Here is a 22,300-nt window from a genome sequence, read left to right as displayed (position 1 = left end):
AGGGGTTAAGAACCATGTCTTACGTTTTATTATTAACTGCCTGATCAGGGAACAGGACGAAGGGGACGGAGATGTAAAAGCAGGATTGATAGAATGGAGTGATCACATAGATGCCGGTAGACATGAGAAACAGGGACAGATAGATGCCATGTACAAGAAAATACGAAAGGAAATAATAGAAAGGCACAGAAAAGAGTCTGAGGAGAATGGTGAGTTATCAACAGAAGAAGTAGATGAGCCAAAAGACAAAATGAATTATGTAGGAAAAGCGCGACAGTTTGACAGACCCAAGTGCCTTGATTACCGTACACAGGGGCCAGCTATAAAAGAAAGGTATTCCCTTGAAGCTCTATTCCAAGCTACTGAGAAAACACTGAAACAATGGATAGGGAGTGAGAGACCTCCCACACAACACGAAATAGAGTTGGCCCGGTCAGCCACCCAGTGGGTGTCCAATGCCAATATATATAGCAGTGATATAGTGGCTCAGACTTTCTTAAGCCTTCCACCGAACGAACAGCGTTTGGCTGGTATTTACATGGTTCAACACTTGATAACGTTGTATAAAAGTCAGCATTCTGATCCTAGTCACTTGCATAAAATACTTGACGACATTTTACTAGATAGATGGACAGGTTTAGGTACTGAATTAATTAATGTAATCCTGGATCAACGACATAAGTACATAGATTCTCTGACTACATACATGCCTCCAGTCTTACACCATGACAGACATAACGTACACATAGACAGACTGAACCCCCTACGAGAGGTTCATCCCGTTAAGAATGCAGCCAATGAGTTACAACGAGTGTATGTTTACACCCCCTTAACGAAATTAGAGATTTCAAGATCGGATTGTTCTCCTTCCCAAGCCACAAAATGATCATTTTTGATTCTTGTCCAGATTTTGATGTTAGGCCTGTATTTGCTGTTTAGTGTATCTGCTTCCCATACCGCCATGAGTAGATTCGCGTATGTGGGGGCAAATGAAGTACCTATCACCATTCCCTGCTTCTGGAGGAACAGTTCCCCTTTGAAAAGAAAGATGTTGTGGGACAGGCAGGGTATACACCTGTTACAACGCATTTTTTACTCCGCACTACCATTACAACGCGACTTTTACTCCGCATACCATTACAACGCATTGCGCTGGGGGGCGCTCTAGGATAGGGAATAAGTATAATTTACTATCCAACACCTTCCCTAGGGTCCACGGGGACTGGAGTTAGAATAGTAAATTATACTTACCACTATCCAGCGCCCCAAGGCGCTATGCGTTGTAACGGTATGCGGTGTAAAAGTCGCGTTGTAATGGTCTGCGGAGTAAAAGTATGCGTTATAACGTCATACATCCGACAGGCAGTTGTATAACATTTCGATGAGCATCACGGAAAGTTCTAGGAAGCTCAATGATCTAGTTTTCAAGAATTGTCCGACAGCTAGTAATCCGTCTGAATAGAGAATCAATGTGTACAAAGATCTCACATCTATGGTCACCATGATTAGTTGATCATTCCACTGTATATTCTGAATTTTATTTAGGAAATCGGTTGTATCCCTCAAATACGAGGGTAAAGATGTTACGTAATCCATTAAGAATATGTCTATGTAGCGTGATGTTTTCTCGAGGAGGGATCCTGTTGAACTTACTATGGGTCTTCCTGGTGGATTGATGATTGACTTATGTACTTTCGGTAGAAAGTATATGGTTGCCATGATAGGATGGTCAACCTTCAGGTACATGTATTCCTCAAAGTCAATCAATCCCAGGTCCTTCCATGTTTGTAGTTTCGAGTGATATTCTCAGGTCCATAGCTCCATTGTATTGTTATCCAGCTTTTCATAATGGTCCTTGTTTTCTAACTGTCTATTAGCCTAATTTATGTATTGTTCCAGATCTTGCACAGCAATATTACCGCCCTTGTTGGATCCTTTCACAATGATTTTAGGATTGTCTCTTAGTTCCTTTAGGGCTTTATGTTCTCCTGGCGTCAGGTTCCAAGATCTATTTGTGTTCCTTTTGGATCTCCATAATTTATTAACCTCATCTACCAACATTTAATGAAAATAGATCTACTTTATTCGCCAGTGGGAGTTGTGAGCAGAATTTTGATTGAGCTCCTAGTCCACTTTCTCCACCCGTCCATGTTACGATGCTCATGTCTTGACATAACTGTACGTCGTCATTTGCTTGTGAGTTTCTCACTGTGTTTGTATTCTCAGGAATGTTCCCTAATGTTCTCAAAGTCCTGAGAGTAAAGAGATCTCCTTGATTTAGCATAGAGGTGGAAGCAGGTGTCTGATTAGAATTTTGTGGGTTTGGTAGCTTGTCCTCAGAATATTTCTTAAGTTTTACTTTGCGACAAAACTTGTACAAACCAATACGGAAGTTTGCTATGTTCATGTTGAGGCTGGGGCAGAAATGCAATCCCTTGTTGAGCAAGCTTATATGATCAGGACTTAGAGTTTTGCTAGAGATGTTGATAACTAAATCTTTTTTGTTGGATTTTTCATTATTTTTGCTTTTTCTTTTCTCCTCTTTTGTTTTTTGCTCCGCTTTCTGCTTCTTTGGGGCTTGCTCTGTTCCTTTCCCCATTTTGTTCCTCTTCCTCGTTGTTGCATCACCATTTGTACAAGCCTCAGTTTCCCACAAAAATCTATATTTAATGTTCTCACTTCTTCATCTGCTGAGCTGATGTCCGAGCTGTCTATTGTGCCAGTAGTCTCATAGCCGTCACATTTATCCATTATAGCCCTATTCCGGAGTGAGTCGTACTTTCTGGCACATGTGTAAATTCAACCACTTCCGTAACCGATTCCATCACGGTTAAACTTGTTGGCCTTCCTATTCTCTACGTCAGCTTCATGTTTGTGGATTTATTTCTCCATTGATCCAAGTAACTATTTCTTTTCCACATTGTTCGGGAATTTGTTTAGTTCTTCTTCCAGTTGTTTAATTTTTAGAAGAGTAGCCTCTAATTTCCTTTCTGCATGTATGATCAATGTTCTCATTAATCTGAAGGAGCAGTCATTTGAGTCACATTGCCAATTAAATCCAAAACCAGGTCATTCAGTATTGGCATTATAAAAATTCTCAGGCATCTCGACACCCTCTTGAATTAAGTGTGCTTAGTGGTATGCAGTCCAGCCACTGCACGAATATTTTCAGCAAGCTCCACACGGCGAAAGTTCAACAGCACCAAGAAGCAGAAATCCACAGGTAATTACCACATCTATATATATATATATATAAATATATATATATATATATATATATATATATATACTGCCTTTTGCTGGTGTTGTGTGTGGACAAGTGCTTGGTAGCAGTGTGTGTGGACTAGTGCTTGACTGGCGGTGTGTGTGGACTAGTTTTCAGAAATGTCTGGGTTTGGTAGATGGCTACCAAGCCTGGGAACAAAAACCCAGGTGCCCCCAGCTATCACAAAACAACCTGTTTTTGAAAAGGAGACTTCTGGGCATGACAGCCCTCTAGAGAAACCTACCAAACCCAGACAATTCCAAAAACTAGACACCAGGAAGGTGAGGCTTGCTTGTATCCCCCAATGTTTTCTTATGCAGTATCCCCTCCGAACATCAATTTTCAATAAAAACATCACATTTTCCTCACATTTCTGTGTGGGAAAGTTGTGGGATCACTGGGCTGACACAAATTTCCTTCCACCCAGCGTTCCCCCACTTGTGAGGGTGGGACACGTGCCTGCGATAGGGAATGGCCCAAAAGTTATTGTGGAGACATCAAAATTATATATCACAAAACGGCCTGGTTTTGCATGGGGGGCACCAGTGTTTTTGGTCCCGGCTTTGCGGCCATCTAGGGAAAACTACCAAACCCAGACATTTCTGAAAAGTAGATAACCGGGGGAGTCCAAGGATGAGTGGCTTGCATAGATGCCCCAACGTTTTCTTACCCAGAACCCCCTGCAAACCTCAAATTTAACTTAAAAAAAACCCACATTTTTATCACATTTCTGTGTGGGATCACAGCGCTCTGTCTACCGATTAAAATGATACCTCACTTGTGTGGGTGGCCAAAGGCCTGCAACTAGGAAGGGCAAACAACATAGAGATTGAAGAGCTAGCACAGCAAGCTCTAAGCTTTATATATTTTTTTTTATATACGTTTTTAGGCTGACTCTGCATTGGACACCCACACAAGTTAGTTATCATTTTTATTGGGAGACCAAGGGGATTCTGGGTAACAGAACCTGGTGAGAGCCACATAAGTCACCTTCTCCTGGATTCCCCTGGGTGTCTAGTTTTCAAAAATGTACAGGTTTGCTGGGGTCCCTTAGGTGCCGGCTGGGAAAGGGTCCAAAATCTACAGGTAGGTACATTACAAAAAAAGCATCAGCTTTCACTGGAAAAATGTGATGTGTCCACGTTGCGTTTCGGGACGTTTTCTGTCGGGGCATTATGCCTGTCTACACAAGTGGAGTTTTACAACACACGTTATTTCCCTTAGGAGTAACGTCTCCAAGTAGGCACACCTTCTTATAATTTCATATAAATTCAATAAACCTCGTGAAGAACTTTTCAATATGCTGTATTTTATTCTTAGATATTTTTCATACTATTATTTCCATAGTACATCATATTTTTATCATATTCTTATATTCCACATTTTTCCGCCCAATGCATTTCGGGCTGGAGCCCTTCTTCAGGGGACTTTACTTCTGAAAGCATTAAAGTATAACACTTTTAAGCGCAAAACTCAGACATAACATTTAGTATACCAAAGTGACACATTATAAAAGGTGAACGGATGAGCAGTCAAGTGATTTCTGCCTAGGACAATCTCATTCATGCTGTTAGAATCTCCAAATATATCATTTTGTAGAGGTACAAAGTGCGAGCGCCATTCTTAAAGTCTATTTCTGTGCAGGTCGAGAAAGTGCAATGTGATCATGCGCAGTCGGAAAAAAAACGTAAATTGAATACTCGAAGAACGTCGACGTTAGTGGAAAAAAAATGTGCAATACTACTGGCGGGTGCACACGAAGCTACATAGTGAATAAGTGACCCAGGCGAAAACTAGTACCAAGCAAAGTAATCTGACCTTTTTCATACTATTTTTCATACTATTATTTCCATAGTACATCATATTTTTATCATATTCTTATATTCCACATTTTTCCGCCCAATGCATTTCGGGCTGGAGCCCTTCTTCAGGGGACTTTACTTCTGAAAGCATTAAAGTATAACACTTTTAAGCGCAAAACTCAGACATAACATTTAGTATACCAAAATGACACATTATAAAAGGTGAACGGATGAGCAGTCAAGTGATTTCTGCCTAGGACAATCTCATTCATGCTGTTAGAATCTCCAAATATATCATTTTGTAGAGGTACAAAGTGCGAGCGCCATTCTTAAAGTCTATTTCTGTGCAGGTCGAGAAAGTGCAATGTGATCATGCGCAGTCGGAAAAAAAACGTAAATTGAATACTCGAAGAACGTCGACGTTAGTGGAAAAAAAATGTGCAATACTACTGGCGGGTGCACACGAAGCTACATAGTGAATAAGTGACCCAGGCGAAAACTAGTACCAAGCAAAGTAATCTGACCTGTAGCTAGCGACACAATAATTTTCGTGGAGTATACTGCCTTCACTGTGGTGAAGTACACAGATGTACGAATAACGGAGTTCCTGCATTTAAAAGAAACACAGTGTTCATTAAATGTCTGAGACTCTGGTCAAGCTCAAATAGAGCCCAAATCGCAAGCAGATAAAGGGGAAGCCCTGATAATTATGGACACCGACTTTTACGAGAGGAATGTTAACGAACATGTGAACAGCCCAACAACCTATATGAAATTGGATACAGATCCGACCAATGAGTTTTTGAAGATCTTGACACAAATTATCAACACCGCTATCTATCAGGTTACCATCAGTGAAAAAGAAAAGGAATTTCTGAGCAAGACAAATCCAGCTATTCCATATATCTATACGACTCCAAAGATACATAAGCATGCCACCACACCACCATTTTGAGTGGGGGTTTGCAAGGGATTCTGGTGATAGCCACACACATCACCCCATCCCGATTCCTCTGTGTGTCTAGTTTCCACAAATGTACATGTTTGCTAGCTTTCCCTTGGTGCCGGCTGAGCTATGGCTAAAAATCCACAGCTAGGCATGTTACAAAAAAAGGGTCTGTTTTCAGTGGAAAAATGTGATGTGTCCACGTTGTGTTTTGGGCTGTTTCCTGTCGCGGGCACGAGACATACCCACACAAGTGAGGTACCAATGTTATCTGGAGACTTCGGGGAATACACAATAGTAAAACAAGTGTTATTACCAATTGACCTTCTATGCATTTCTTCCTTCCAAATGTAAGACAGTGTGTACAAAAAAGAAGTCATTTGAAAAATGCCCTCTAATTCACATGCTAGTATGTGTACCCACAAATTCGGAGATGTATAAAAAACACTGCTTCTAAACTCATATTTTGTTCCCATTTCAGAAATACATAGGTTTACTTGATGCCTATTTTTCACTCTTTAATTGCTGTATACCCAGTACACAAAGAAAAAACATTGCAATACGCAGCTCAGTTATTGGCTCTGGGTATCTCTGGTTTTTGGTGAACCTACAAGTCCTATATATCTCCACAACCAGAAGGGTCCAGCGGACGTAACGGTATATTGCTTTAAAAAATCGGCCATACTTTTTTTTTCCCTTTATTTATCATTTTACCAATTTATACCATCAATGACATGTCAAAAGTGGTTTCTGAATACCTTGTCCTGCATGAAAAACCGTGCGATACAGCGTACAATGTAATACATCTAACCACCCGACCAGGACATCATTACACTTTACTGAACCTTACCCTACACATTTTTTACTGGATTCTCTAAAACGTACCACCACCCCAGAACTTTCTGGGGTGGTGGTACGATAAAATATAAACATTTTATGCAGATTGACAGCTAGCAATTCAACCCACACCAGTGGGTACTACGCCATCAGGGGCGTCATCAGGAGTATTGGATTGCAACGTTTTTAAATATGATTTTGGTGGATCCCAAATATCCTTCGGACGAGACCTAGGTGGAAGCATTGTGGCATAGAGTTCACAATTTGGGTTGCAGTAGGTGAGACTAGCGAGCCATGCAACCGTAGTAGGGAGGGATCTGTTGCCCCACCTCAGTGCTATCTCCTGTTTGGCTAAAAGCAGAGAAAGTGCTATGAATTTGCGTAAACAATATCAACCATACAGGTGAAAACATAGGCACAATTGGCTGTTTTTTTCAAATCAATTTCAATACTTTTTTATTTCAACTGTTTTAGTTTCTTTAGGAAAACCTTGAAGGATCTACACAAATGACCCCTTGCTGGGTTCCAAATTTTGTCTAACTGGAAGGAAGGAGGTTGAACGCACAAAAAAAGGAAATATAGGCTATGTCCCAGTAAAATGCCAGAACTGTGTAGAAAATGTTGGTTTTCTGACAAAAGTATGAGTGTTCCTGAAAGCTGGGAAAATGTGGATTTTAGCACTGCAAACTCTTTGTTGATAATATTTGCAGGGCAAAAAACAGACAATTTCGTCTGCAGCAGTTTCTTCACATTTTCCCCCCCAAAAACTACATTTTGCTGTATTTTGGCTAACTTCTCGGTGCCCTCCAGGGAATCCACAAACCCTAGGTACTTTTAGAATCCTCAGAATGTTGGCAGAAAAGGACGTACCTTATGTGGACAAAAAGTTAAGAGGGCCTAAGCGCAGACTACCCCAAATAACCAAATAAATGGCTTAGCACAGGAGGGGAAAAGGCTTAGCAGAGAAGGGGTTAAGTAAGCTACAGACAATAAGAACCCCTAGATTAAAAACACACTTCTGTTACAAATCCTTGACAGCCACATTTACAAAACAGTACTCATAGTATAAAAACAAATACACTTACAGTTAGTCCTCTTCCTTCTTCAGCATGAGGGGGTGATTTACACATACACTCAGAAATTGCAAAATAACTGAGTAAGACCAGTCCACACAAATCCACACCGAACTTTTGACATCTGAAAAAACAGAAAGCCATACACACATTGCTAATAATGTATCCATAGAAACTGAAAAATACTGGGAATTACGTTATTTTTCTAAAGAAATTAATACTCCTAGTTAAGTACAAATAAAGTGCCTCGTTAACATCCAATGGCTCTCCAAGAGTACCTTTAAAAATCTAACAAAATAAGTAATAATTACACTGTTGACTCGAAAAAACTCCCTTAATAATGTATTTCTTTTCAGATTGATATAGCACATAGTCACCAAATGTATAGATGCGATTTATAAGTAACAATAAATCGACTCAAGGTCTTACATAAAACTAGTAGCAACCTAGGTGGCAGTGGGGTAGGCGTGGAGTAGGTGAATAAATGGGGTTATGCGGAAGAGGAGGTTATGGGAACAGGATAGCAATGACATGGAGGGGAGACAGGCAATAGGGTAAGCAGTATTAGGCTGGAGGAGAGGCATAGAAATAGGGTAGAGCAGAAAATGGTGAGCAGGAGGGCAGGGATGGGAAGAATGGAGGAAGATAAGAGAATTGATGACTGAACATAGGTGAGTCCTGAAGAGTACATTCGGAGGGTAAAGCGCCAACATTATGGTTTAATAGTGATTTTGAGTCAGGTACAATTTGAATAGATTCGTCTTTAATAGACATCGGAAGGATATAGGAATTGTTGTGGTTCTGTTTTCTGCAGGCAGAGAGTTCCAAAATATGGAGGCAAGGGAATTTATATAAGTAGGTTGTATATGCTTCTGAGATTCCTAGTGCCTCCCGAGATTTTGAGTAGAATGGTCAAATGAGGTGGGGCTTTTGAGTGGAGTGCTTTAAAGGCTATACTGTAATCAAAAACAATGTCCCAATAGGTTAAACTAGCAGTCAATTAAATATACATGCGTATCGCATTGCTGTCAGAGAAAAAGGAGAACACTCTTTTGGTTTAAAGTAAGGTATTCAATCATCTTATTTTGTAAAACGAATACATGGTCAGTAATACACAGTTATGAGCAGCACTGCATAAATTCAATTTTGGTGACAACCATAAAAAACTTGGTGCTCTACAAAAGTGACAGTAGTGAAGGTGGCGACGCAAGTGAGAGGGTGAACAGCGTAGACGGCGCACTGTGAACAAAGTGCAAACAATCTACAGTGGGTGGTTCAGATCATGTGACAGAGTGGTATCACAGATTAGTAATTTCTTTTCATTATTTGAACCACAATAGAGAAGTACGCCTTTTAATGAGCTGTGAAGTCGACGGCGTTTCGATCCACGTTAGTAAGGATCGTCATCAGGACTTGGTTGTCTGGCTTGGGGAGTGCTGCAAGGGAAAGGGAATACATCAGGAGGGGGGGGGGTTTGGTTGGTCAGGGGGTGGACAGGGGTGAGAGAAATGTGCGTTTACCTGGAGAATAGCTTGGTTGGGCCTGATCTCGGGCGATCATCAAATTTGAATAAGAATCCGCAAGGGAGCACTGTAATTAAAGCCGAGGAGCAAGCATTACTGTTTGCGTACACACACAATAGTAGGTAACAAGTGAGTTAATGTTACGTGGTACCAACCGGCAAGAAGCTCTAGGTGGCCGTGTAGAGTACACCCAGGGCCAGCACGAGTCCTAAGGAAGGAAAGACAAGAAGCGGGACGATTGAAAAAATGGGCTCAGTGGTTTCATGCAGGATGGAGCAGGCGGTGAAAAAGGGGTAAGTAAGCCCCGACCAAAGTTACCTTGTGGATCAGTCGTGCCGGCATAGGCCGTGGTCCTAAAATCTAGTAAATCCTGGCGTCTGGCAATGTGGTTGCTTGGTTTCCGCGTGTGGGCGGAGATAGGGTGAGGTACGGGCGGCTAAGAGAAGTCCGCCGGCAGCAGCACGAGTCCTGTGAGGGGGAAAGGAATGGGGCGATCAGTACTAAGATCAGCCGGCCAGCATGTAGTCAAGGTGGCGGTGGGACCGGAGGGACCACAATTTCGGGGTAGGTTGTAATTACCTGAAGGATCAACGTGCCGGGTCCGGACTGAATCCAAGGTCTGGAGTGCGGGCGCGTTCGTCCTCAATGGCGTTTTATTTCCGCATGTGGGCGGAGACAAGGCGTAGACTAGGTGGATGACGGGGAGATGGGGGGCGTGGTTGGGAACGTGAAGGTAGGAACAGGGAAGGACGGGGAAAAGCACAGGGGTGAGCTGATCAGTGTCGTGATCATAGTGACTATACTATAGGCATAATTTAGAATACAGTAATGGAGTAACAAAATTACATAATATCCAACAGTTATCAATACATCGTAATTAGAAGTTAGTTCTAGAGAAAAAGTGTATGTGACACAAAGAACAATACATGAATATTTAGTTAGTAGATCAAGGAATTGTTTACACTTGACAGATACACACAGTAGGTAGTAAGCACCTGCATCTCTCATGGTGCTGTTTGTATCACTAAAGCAGCTAAGGATTGTTTAAAATTAGAGACTAAGATGGAGTGAAGGGAGTGGACAGAGGCCCAATCAATGAAGGGGAAGGATTTAGGTGGTAACTGTACTGTTCCACTCATCAATCGTGTTCAGCCCATTGTTAACAGAATCGCAAATGGTCATCCATTTGCATTCAGCTTTGTTGAGTAGAGACTTGATGTCTCCTCCACGGATAGGTAGAGTGGGTTTCTCCACCACTTGCCAAAAGATGTCTAAATCCAAGTGTCCCAATTCTAGGTAGTGTGTCACAAGGGGTGCTGTCAGTATTTTGCAGTTAATCCTGCTTTTGTGTTGGATGATGCGCTGTTTGATCTTCTGCGTCGTCTGGCCAATGTAGATAGGATCACAGGGGCATTTGATCGCATAGATGACATTTTGCGATCTACAGTTCGTGTGATTTTTCAATTTGTGTGAACGGCCATTGAATTTGAATTCTTTGGTGTTGGCGGTCAGGCTGCAGACGCTACAATTTTGACATTTATAATGACCCACGATAGGATCAAGGCCCCAGGCTGCTGTTATAGTGTTTTTAGGCCATGTAATGGCATGTACCAGATGGCTGGACAAGTTGTAACCATGTTGGTATGAGAATAACGGGGCTTCATGAAAGTGTTCATGTGGACGAAGGAGGGTCCAATTCTTTTTAATGATTGTGCTGACTTTGTTACTATGGGGACTAAATTTAGAAACAAATGGAATCCTAGTCATGGACTTCTTGGGTTGAGTTGTCAGGAGGAGATCTCGATGACAATACCAGGCTCTTTTCTTGGATCTGGTCACCAGACGTTTGGGATAGCCACGATGTATTAGCTTTTTAGAAAGGATATCCGCTTCTTTGAAAAAATCTTTACGCCATTTGCAGTTGCGGCGGATCCTTAGGAACTGGCCATAAGATAGTCCATCACGTAGGCCGCGCGGATGATAGCTGGAGTACAGGAGTAGGGTGTTCTTTTCGGTCGGTTTTCTGTATAGGGTGGTGCCCAGTAGTCCGTCTTCTGCATGAATGGTGACGTCCAGGAATGGGAGATCGTTATTTTTGCATTCACTGGTGAATTTAAGATGTTCTTGGGAACCATTGAGCCAAGTGATGAAAGGATCTAAAGTTTCAGCAGTGCCATTCCATAGTAACAGCACGTCGTCAATGTACCTCCGCCATAGGTTGATTTGTTGGAAGAAGGGGTTGAGAGGTGTCAGGATCAGGGTTGTCTCCAGATTGTGTACGAACAGGATAGCAAAGTTGGGGGCAAAGCAAGCGCCCATGGAGACACCCTTTATTTGAAGGTAGAATGTGTCACGGTACAGAAAGTAGTTATTCTGAAGTGCTATTCGGAGAAGATCCATGATAAAGTCAGAAGGGATGCGGGTAGGTTGGGGTCTGGAAAGTAAAAGAGTCTGAATTACTTGTAAGCATTCATCATGTGGGATGTTTGTGTAGAGGGATTCTATATCCAGCCCCGCCATAACTTGGGTGGTGGTGTCGAAGAGTAGATCCTCAATTGTGTTGATGAGGTCCATTGTGTCACGGATGTAGGTATCTGTCCCAGGGACGAATTCTTTTATGATCGAGTCTATGTATTTGCCAAGGGGTTCCAGTATGGAGCCGCAGCCAGAGACAATGGGTCTGCCAGGTGGATTTAGATTGTTTTTATGAATCTTGGGCAAGACGTATAGTACAGGTGTACGAGGGCTCGGGTTGTTTAAAAATTCAAATTCCTTCTTCGTAATAATGTCTCTGTCTATGGCTTCTTTGGCAGCACTGCATAAATTCAATTTTGGTGACAACCATAAAAAACTTGGTGCTCTACAAAAGTGACAGTAGTGAAGGTGGCGACGCAAGTGAGAGGGTGAACAGCGTAGACGGCGCACTGTGAACAAAGTGCAAACAATCTACAGTGGGTGGTTCAGATCATGTGACAGAGTGGTATCACAGATTAGGAATTTCTTTTCATTATTTGAACCACAATAGGGAAGTACGCCTTTTAATGAGCTGTGAAGTCGACAAGGGGGGCGGAATAGTAATTATGAGTACCACGAAATATGATCTTGAAATCCAAAGACAACTTGCGAATGGACAACATTATCGCCCCCTTTCCAAGGACCCTCTGGAAGATATCCGTATCAAAATACTCACCATCACCAAAGAAGCCATAGACCGAGAAATTATTACGAAGAAGGAATTTGAATTTTTAAACAACCCGAGCCCTCGTACACCTGTACTATACGTATTGCCCAAGATTCATAAAAACAATCTAAATCCACCGGCAGACCCATTGACTCTGGCTGCGGCTCCATACTCCAACATCTGGGACAGATACCTACATCCGTGACACAATGGACCTCATCAACACAATTGAGGATCTACCCTTCGACACCACCACCCAAGTTATGGCGGGGCTGGATATAGAATCCCTCTACACAAACATCCCACATGATGAAGGCTTACAAGTAATTCAGACTCTTTTACTTTCCAGACCCCAACCTACCCGCATCCCTACTGACTTTATCATGGATCTTCTCCGAATAGCACTTCAGAATAACTACTTTCTGTACCGTGACACATTCTACCTTTAAATAAAGGGTGTCTCCATGGGCGCTTGCTTTGCCCCCAACTTTGCTATCCTGTTCGTACACAATCTGGAGACAACCCTGATCCTGACACCTCTCAACCCCTTCTTCCAACAAATCAACCTATGGCGGAGGTACATTGACGACGTGCTGTTACTATGGAATGGCACTGCTGAAACTTTAGATCCTTTCATCACTTGGCTCAATGGTTCCGAAGAACATCTTAAATTCACCAGTGAATGCAAAAATAACGATCTCCCATTCCTGGACGTCACCATTCATGCAGAAGACGGACTACTGGGCACCACCCTATACAGAAAACCGACCGAAAAGAACACTCTACTCCTGTACTCCAGCTATCATCCGCGCGGCCTACGTGATGGACTACCTTATGGCCAGTTCCTAAGGATCCGCCGCAACTGCAAATGGCGTAAAGATTTTTTCAAAGAAGCGGATATCCTTTCTAAAAAGCTAATACATCGTGGCTATCCCAAACGTCTGGTGACCAGATCCAAGAAAAGAGCCTGGTATTGTCATTGAGATCTCCTCCTGACAACTCAACCCAAGAAGTCCATGACTAGGATTCCATTTGTTTCTAAATTTAGTCCCCATAGTAACAAAGTCAGCACAATCATTAAAAAGAATTGGACCCTCCTTCGTCCACATGAACACTTTCATGAAGCCCCGTTATTCTCATACCAACGTGGTGACAACTTGGCCAGCCATCTGGTACATGCCATTACATGGCCTAAAACCACTGAAAGAAAAAACACTATAACAGCAGCCTGGGGCCTTGATCCTATCGTGGGTCATTATAAATGTCAAAATTGTAGCGTCTGCAGCCTGACCGCCAACACCAAAGAATTCAAATTCAATGGCCGTTCACACAAATTGAAAAATCACACGAACTGTAGATCGCAAAATGTCATCTATGCGATCAAATGCCCCTGTGATCTTATCTACATTGGCCAGACGACGCAGAAGATCAAACAGCGCATCATCCAACACAAAAGCAGGATTAACTGCAAAATACTGACAGCACCCCTTGTGACACACTACCTAGAATTGGGACACTTGGATTCAGACATCTTTTGGCAAGTGGTGGAGAAACCCACTCTACCTATCCGTGGAGGAGACATCAAGTCTCTACTCAACAAAGCTGAATGCAAATGGATGACCATTTGCGATTCTGTTAACAATGGGCTGAACACGATTGATGAGTGGAACAGTACAGTTACCAACTAAATCCTTCCCCTTCATTGATTGGGCCTCTGTCCACTCCCTTCACTCCATCTTAGTCTCTAATTTTAAACAATCCTTAGCTGCTTTAGTGATACAAACAGCGCCATGAGAGATACAGGTGCTTACTACCTACTGTGTGTATCTGTCAAGTGTAAACAATTCCTTGATCTACTAACTAAATATTCATGTATTGTTCTTTGTGTCACATACACTTTTTCTCTAGAACTAACTTCTAATTACGATGTATTGATAACTGTTGGATATTATGTAATTTTGTTACTCCATTACTGTATTCTAAATTATGCCTATAGTATAGTCTCTATGATCACGACACTGATCAGCTCACCCCTGTGCTTTTCCCCGACCTTCCCTGTTCCTACCTTCACGTTCCCAACCACGCCCCCCCATCTCCCCGTCATCCACCTAGTCTCCGCCTTGTCTCCGCCCACATGCGGAAGTAAAACGCCATTGAGGACGAACGCGCCCGCACTCCAGACCTTGGATTCAGTCCGGACCCGGCACGTTGATCCTTCAGGTAATTACTACCTACCCCGAAATTGTGGTCCCTCCGGTCCCACCGCCACCTTGACTACATGCTGGCCGGCTGATCTTAGTACTGATCGCCCCATTCCTTTCCCCCTCACAGGACTCGTGCTGCTGCCGGCGGACTTCTCTTAGCCGCCCGTACCTCACCCTATCTCCGCCCACACGCGGAAACCAAGCAACCACATTGCCAGACGCCAGGATTTACTAGATTTTAGGACCACGGCCTATGACGGCACGATTGATCCACAAGGTAACTTTGGTCGGGGCTTACTTACCCCTTTTTCACCGCCTGCTCCATCCTGCATGAAACCACTGAGCCCATTTTTTCAATCGCCCCGCTTCTTGTCTTTCCTTCCTTAGGACTCGTGCTGGCCCTGGGCGTACTCTACACGGCCACCTAGAGCTTCTTGCCGGTTGGTACCACGTAACATTAACTCACTTGTTACCTACTATTGTGTGTGTACGCAAACAGTAATGCTTGCTCCTCGGCTTTAATTACAGTGCTCCCTTGCGGATTCTTATTCAAATTTGATGATCGCCCGAGATCAGGCCCAACCAAGCTATTCTCCAGGTAAACGCACATTTCTCTCACCCCTGTCCACCCCCTGACCAACCAAACCCCCCCCCCCCCCCTCCTGATGTATTCCCTTTCTCTTGCAGCACTCCCCAAGCCAGACAACCAAGTCCTGATGACGATCCTTACTAACGTGGATCGAAACGCCGTCGACTTCACAGCTCATTAAAAGGCGTACTTCTCTGTTGTAGTTTAAATAATGAAAAGAAATTTCTAATCTGTGATACCACTCTGTCACATGATCTGAACCACCCACTGTAGATTGTTTGCACTTTGTTCACAGTGCGCCGTCTACGCTGTTCACACTCTCACTTGCGTCGCCACCTTCACTACTGTCACTTTTGTAGAGCACCAAGTTTTTTATGGTTGTCACCAAAATTGAATTTATGCAGTGCTGCTCATAACTGTGTATTACTGACCATGTATTCGTTTTACAAAATAAGATGATTGAATACCTTACTTTAAACCAAAAGAGTGTTCTCCTTTTTCCCTGACAGCAATGCGATGCGCATGTATATTTAATTGACTGCTAGTTTAACCTATTGGGACATTGTTTTTGATTACAACATATTTACCCAGTCCTGATCAGGTATATGGGTCACACTCCTGTAAAAATTTACTACATTAAAGGCTATACAGCCTAGCTTGAACTTGATTCAAGCCTCAATAGGAAGTTAGTACTACTCAATAACTGCACTGTGCCCTGCACCCAACTGCCGACATCCTCCATTTTTCCAAACAGGTTCTCCCACTGACACTTTCTGCCTGAGCAGAGCAGAAAAAAAATACCAGCTGTTTCTTCCGGAAATTAAGGAAAAACAGGATTGAGGAACATATGTTACATCGCCGGATTAACAGCTGTGAGATTATCGGAGCATAAATCATAGAGGGGCTAAGCCAACGCAATCTCTGCACTAGGGATGCACTATTTCACTAATCAGATTTAGGGGCATATTATCAAGAATGGCGTTAAAATTATTGCTGCTTTAACGGCAGGAAACTGCCGCTAAAGCGGCAATAATGCGCTTGATAACATGCCTTTGAGAATTCCCATAGAAGCCCATGTTCTGGTGTGAACCTGGGCTTCTATGGGAATTCACAAGGGCATATTATCAAGCCCATTATTGCCGCTATAGCTGCAGTGTCCTGCCGCTAAAGCAGCAATAATTTTAACGCCGTACTTGATAATATGCCCTGTAGAGTTTTTGAAGGACATCCTTCCATTCTTTGACACAAGAATGACAGGGTTCTTGTGGAGGATTTGCCACCCTCTTGTGACCAAATTGACTGTCTTTTTGGGGACTAGTTAATACATTTAATGTCTGATGTACAGCATTTATGGAGACAGATTTACAACACGGTGACAAAAGATATAGAGCATCTGTAGGTGACATTTAATATTCACAGGCCAGGTTTGCTATTGCTTTGGGGGTCAGATGTTAGCAAATTAAAAAAGAGTGAAATGTGTCAGTCCAGATAAGCTGCCCTCTTTAGGTCGAGCCTAGAGCAGCGTGCATGCCCTGTTCTGCGAGACTTATAGTGAGTTTTTTTTTTAAAAGTCAGATTTCACACATGCGCACGTGCACACCACTCGCGGGACGCTGCAGACTAGTCCCTGTTCTTTCCACCAATAGTCAGTTGCTAAACCTCCTCCATTCCTCACGCCGCAAATGCAGGTTCAGCCGTTCGCCTTCCCCGTCGCTTGCTTGTGTTTCTACCAGAGGCGCAACTAGAGTTAAATTTCGGGGGGCTGGGAAAAAATGTCGGGGGGGGGCTGAACCTTTAATCAGTAGGCAGAGTGGAGCTGCAGGGGCTCTTAGAAGGGGATCAAACAACTGCAAGGCCTAATTAACATTCAAATGGTCTTTTAAAGACCTGTGAAACGTTCGGGTGCGGCTCTGTGTGTGCCCAGGATCTGTCTCATCCCGGGCTGCCACACACGACGGGGGGGGGGGGGGGGGGGCTGAAGCCCGGTGAGTTCAATGGGTGTTGCGCGCCTGGTTTCTACAAAAGTATGAAAAAATCAAATTATCTAAAAAGGGCTGATTTCTTTTCACAAGCGAAACTTTATTTTACACGCCAGCCACTTCAGGAGGAAAGGCTGCTTTGAGTGAGATTTCTTTTACAATAACGCATCAATATGTCAGTGCCCTGCAGTTATCGTCCAAGGCTATGAACGTTAAAGTGATTTTTTTTTAAAAACGCTTTTCCGATCATCATGTAGTATAGGAACGAGGGCGCCAAAGGGGATCAGGTGGTAAAACAGACACCGCTCGTAACCTTTTGAGGAGGTCTCATTAAAGAAAGAGGGGAGGAATCAGCACAGCCCTAGCAGCACCAGAAGCACTCTTCTGGTGGGCGAAATCGATATTAGGTGGAAATGTCACCTGACTACTCGTCTGCTGGAAGCAAAGATTCCACCTTCTCTCCGAATCAACTAGATCCAGCTTGTCCTGGGCGGCCTTCACAGTACTAATAGAAAAAAAGAAAATGATTTTATATAATGAAGACTCTGTGTGACAAATTCCTCTGCAAGTTACATTATCACATTACTAATTGAAGCTAGCTGTGCTATTATTCCAGTTTCCTTTTCTGTCTCCCTGTCTGTCAGCAGACCTGTCTTTCTATCTACCTGTCTTTCTTCGCAACTCTATCTAGGCGACTCTGTTTTTCGATTTTTGCAACTCTATCTATGCAACGTTATCGGTCTGTCTATCTCTCTATCTATGCAATTGTATCCACCTATCCAACCTTATCTGTCGATCTATTTTACCTATCAAGGCAACCCTCTCTATCTACACCGTCATCTCTGTCTATCTATGCAACACTATTTATCTATACAGTAATTTCTATCTCTCTTTGCACGATTCTTTATCTATCATTTCAACTCTATCTATTTGTAATAAAGATTTACAAAAACATTACAAAAAAGTATTAGCAAAGGCAAGAGAATGGCATCCAAAGCAAGAATTATTGGCTCTTTTTTTCATTTTAAGGTATGGTGTTGGCTAAGGCATTTTAAGTTTACAAAAATGTGTGTAATACAGTTACTTATATGGGTCATCCTTTAGTCTGTTCTTGTGTCATTCAAATTTTTCTTCTGCCCACTCCTGCATGCATTCTGGGACAATGAGTCATCCCACTTCAGCCATTGGCTGACTGCACTATGAGTTAATGAATGCAGCCTTTGGAGCGCATCCAAAAAGTACAATTGATGGACAGAATGCAGAACAACGTCATACATTCACCCCAGTACAGAGATCTGGGCCTAAATCCATAGTTTTTTTGATCACCATGCCATTCCAATTTGAACCCAGCCATATGGAAATCAGTCTTGACCCTGCACCCAATGGGAACAGTCCAGCCCGAACTTCCAGGCCAGCAGTGGTGGCTGGTGACATTTGAAAGTGGTGAGGCGTAAAGTTTCTGTGTGAGTGCACCGTAGCGAGCGAGCCCGAACATCTTAAGGGGGGTTCTGGAGGGTTCTCCCCCAAGAAATTTTTGAAAAAAGAGTGGGTAAATGGTGCATTTTCAAGCAAATTTGAGAAGCAGGAAGGTTAAATAAAGCAATTGTGAAAGTGTACATATGACATCAATTAAGAGATTTCATATGATAATGACATAGGTAGCTGCTTATGCAATATAACCAGAGAACTTCACAACCCCCAAACACACAACGCACCGACTCACCTGTAAGCATTGTATTTTTATTCACTTTTGCCTTCTCAATATTTTTGCAAGCATGTAACTCCTTCACACACAGTTGCACAGAATCACAAGTGCATCTGGATAAGTGACCATTGCTCAGTATGTTCAGCAGAGAGGCTAAGGATTGGATGACCAACTATTCTGAGCACCTTTTTGACCCACTGACAAGCACTGGTAGAAATTTGCGCTGCCTTCAGCCTCTAAAGCTCTCAATGGTCTCCCATTAAAAATACCAGAAGGTGACTCCGTTAAAAGTATGAACTGTACAAGAGAAATATGCTACACAACAAAAATGCACAACTACAATATCATGGAATTGGATGCTCATTTTATAACAATTCAGCAGTCAGTTGCTATTTTATGTAGACTATTTCGGATCAGGGCTTGGTTTCCTTTGAAAGAGCCTTCGATCCTGAAAAGTGCATTGCTCTGGAGGATATGGCATTTAAAACACAGCTTTATGGTGCGTACATCATGACACACTGAGCCCTACTTATTTATTTATTTTGTGTATTTTATAATGCGCGCAGCTACCCCAACGGGGCATCCGGCGCTACAAGAACAAGTAGAAGATGGGCACAAAGAGGGACTTATGAGCCAAAAAGGAAGGACGTGAGAGATTTGCGGAACTCGAGTTCCGACCGGCTCGAGCGAAGGGATAGAGGAAGCTTATTCCACCGCTGCGAGGTACAGACTTCAAACGTTTAAACTCCCGTTCGAGTTTTTTTGAATCTGGGAGTCACAAGCAAAAGTTGGAAATTTGATCTCAATGTTCTGGGGTTGCAGTAGAGACGAAGGCTGGATTTAAGATAGGCAGGTCCTTTACCATTCGTGGCTCTGTAGGCCAGTGTCAGAGCTTTGAACTCGCATCTTTTCGAGATGGGCAGCCAGTGTAGTTTGCGGAGATACGGGGAGATGTGATGCCTAGGAGGGATACCCTCCACCAGGCGCGCCGCAGCATTTTGAACAGTCTGGACCTTATGACACAGACCTGCTGTGAGGCCCAGGTATAACGCGTTGGCGTAGTCAAGATGGGAGGTTATCAGGGCATGGACCACAGTTTTACGGGAGTCAGTGAGCAGGTAATTTATAAGCTTTTTTATTGTTCTGATCTTTGAGAAGCAAGATGCCGCAACTGTTTGAACCTGAGGTCCAAAGGAAAGATGATTATCCCACCGAACCCCGTGATTCCTGACCGAATCATTGGGTATGGGGGCTTGACTCAAATCTTCCGGCCACCATAGGTTAGATTCCAGTGGGGAAGGTAGATTGAAAAAAAGGACCTCCGTCTTTCCTGCATTGAGTCTCAAGGCGTTCAAATCCATCCATTTTGCTATGTTCCTGAGGCATGATTGCAGAAGGTCGAATGCTGAGGGTGTGGGCTCACAGCAGCATAAAATGGTCAGTGCCTTTAGGCAGTTAAAGAGAAGGCTTTTGACTCTAAGCCCCTCTCCTCTATCCTCTGCCCCCTGTGCTTCATTTGTAAAAACAAAAAAGTGCCAGGGCCCTCATCAGGAGGCCACTGCAGCCTACACCACCCATTGCCTCTGCTAAAGCTACCCGTGACCGTACCAAACCAGCTGCTAACCATCTCACTACTCCAAGTGTGACAGTTCAAACTATTCCAGGTCCCCAGAGTTTAGCAAGGGTGGCAGGTAAATAGCATTTTTAACTGTATAATAAATTAGTAAACAACTGTTGTTTTGCTCACTCTAAATCAGGCAAACAGCCCACTATGTAGCGGACTGTCATAAGTGCTTGTGCTGCCAATTAAGTGCCGGTGTGGAGCACCAGGAACCACCGGCTCATATTAAGCACTGTCTGCCCCTAAACAGCATGCACATTCAACCAGTGCAAAGATCACATGTCACTTGTTTCTGGAAACAGTCATTACTGTATCCAGCTTTGCAGTTCAGCCCTCATTTGTCAGAACTGCAGCGGCTTCAGTGATCTTGTACAATTTTATCACCATTATTAGGCAGTGTCACTTAGGTAAACTCTTCGCTCTTCGCCAACCAAACCTTATTTTCAGAAACACATGAAGAACATCAAGGTCCGCCTCAGACTGTCTGGAACACAAAATACGCTCCCGCATGGGTACCAAAATAAAAGCAGACTCTAGATAGCTACAAACTGGCCCATGTGATGACATTTGCAAATCAGGGCAAATTTGAACTTGTGAAGACATGGTGTTGGTGTATAGTTATCTTACTGTACCTTAGACAGCATGCATTTTTGTTTTTGCTGTAGTGAATATCTGCGGTAATATGATCAGAGAAAGCAACAGTAAACATGGACCCAGGTAGCAGCAGAACACAAAACAGGCCAACATACAGCCACAAAAATACAGGTCTCACACACAGCTGTCGGACCAGCCCAACGAGCACTGGCAGATTGCCCTTCCTGTTAGGCTAGTCCGACCCTGCAGAAAGAACACCGAGCAGGCCCAGTGTCACCCAGAAATCAAACTCACACACGCAAACACTCTAAGACATCTGAGCACTTCGACGTCTAGACAGGCCCAGTCTCATCCAGAAATCAAATTCAGACACACACTCTAAGACACCTCGTCAGGGGTAATACGTGCTATATAAATAAAACTACAATGCTGCTGTGCCTCACCTCCGCTCCTTTAAAAGAGTTTGGCGAGCATCTTCTAACATGCCTTGCCATAAAAAAAATATATGTAACCTGGAAACATTTCCTGCGGCAGCAAAGCACTTTAACGTTCACAGGGCCTAACTGGACGAAAGACACCTGTTTTCTTAACAGGGCAAAGGTTAATTTTAAAGCAATCTCTTGTTATAACAGCGGAATTGGTCTGCGAGATTTGTTCTGGACTCAAACCAACCCTCGGGCACTGCCTGATTGCCCTGTTGGCCAGTCCAACCCTGGCCCTGAATATAACTTCCATGCCATCAAGCTGTAGGAAGCACAGAGACAAGCATCATAGCGGCTTTGAGACACCAATGTTTCCCCTATGCAGCAACACTCACGAAAATTCTACATTCATTTAAATTTCCAAAACAAAACTCAATGAAAATAGCACATGAAAAGGAAAACAAACTAGCCAACAGACTGATTTTAATTTCATCAAAATTCATCCCATGGGTATAGCTACAACCATGTTGTTAGCAGCACCTTGAGCCTATTTTCTTGA

At 43.1% G+C, this 22,300-nt stretch overlaps 1 long non-coding RNA gene across 1 annotated transcript in view; it reads right to left on the bottom strand.

Annotated features, from left to right (window-relative positions):
• LOC144753912 (uncharacterized) overlaps positions 1 to 22,300 on the bottom strand; it is an 804,407-nt gene that overhangs the window by 80,401 nt on the left and 701,706 nt on the right. Inside the window, exons 5-6 of the long non-coding RNA XR_013594598.1 lie at positions 17,820 to 17,904; positions 7,936 to 8,047 (exon numbers count right to left, since the gene is read on the bottom strand). This is a non-coding gene — a long non-coding RNA (uncharacterized LOC144753912). The remainder of the gene's footprint in view (positions 1 to 7,935; positions 8,048 to 17,819; positions 17,905 to 22,300) is intronic.

The sequence above is a fragment of the Lissotriton helveticus genome, chromosome 5_1, assembly GCF_964261635.1.
Source record: "Lissotriton helveticus chromosome 5_1, aLisHel1.1, whole genome shotgun sequence".
Lineage (NCBI taxonomy): Eukaryota > Metazoa > Chordata > Amphibia > Caudata > Salamandridae > Lissotriton > Lissotriton helveticus.
The sequence above is the reverse complement of the archived record's forward strand: the minus strand, read 5'-3'. Positions and strand labels throughout refer to the sequence as shown.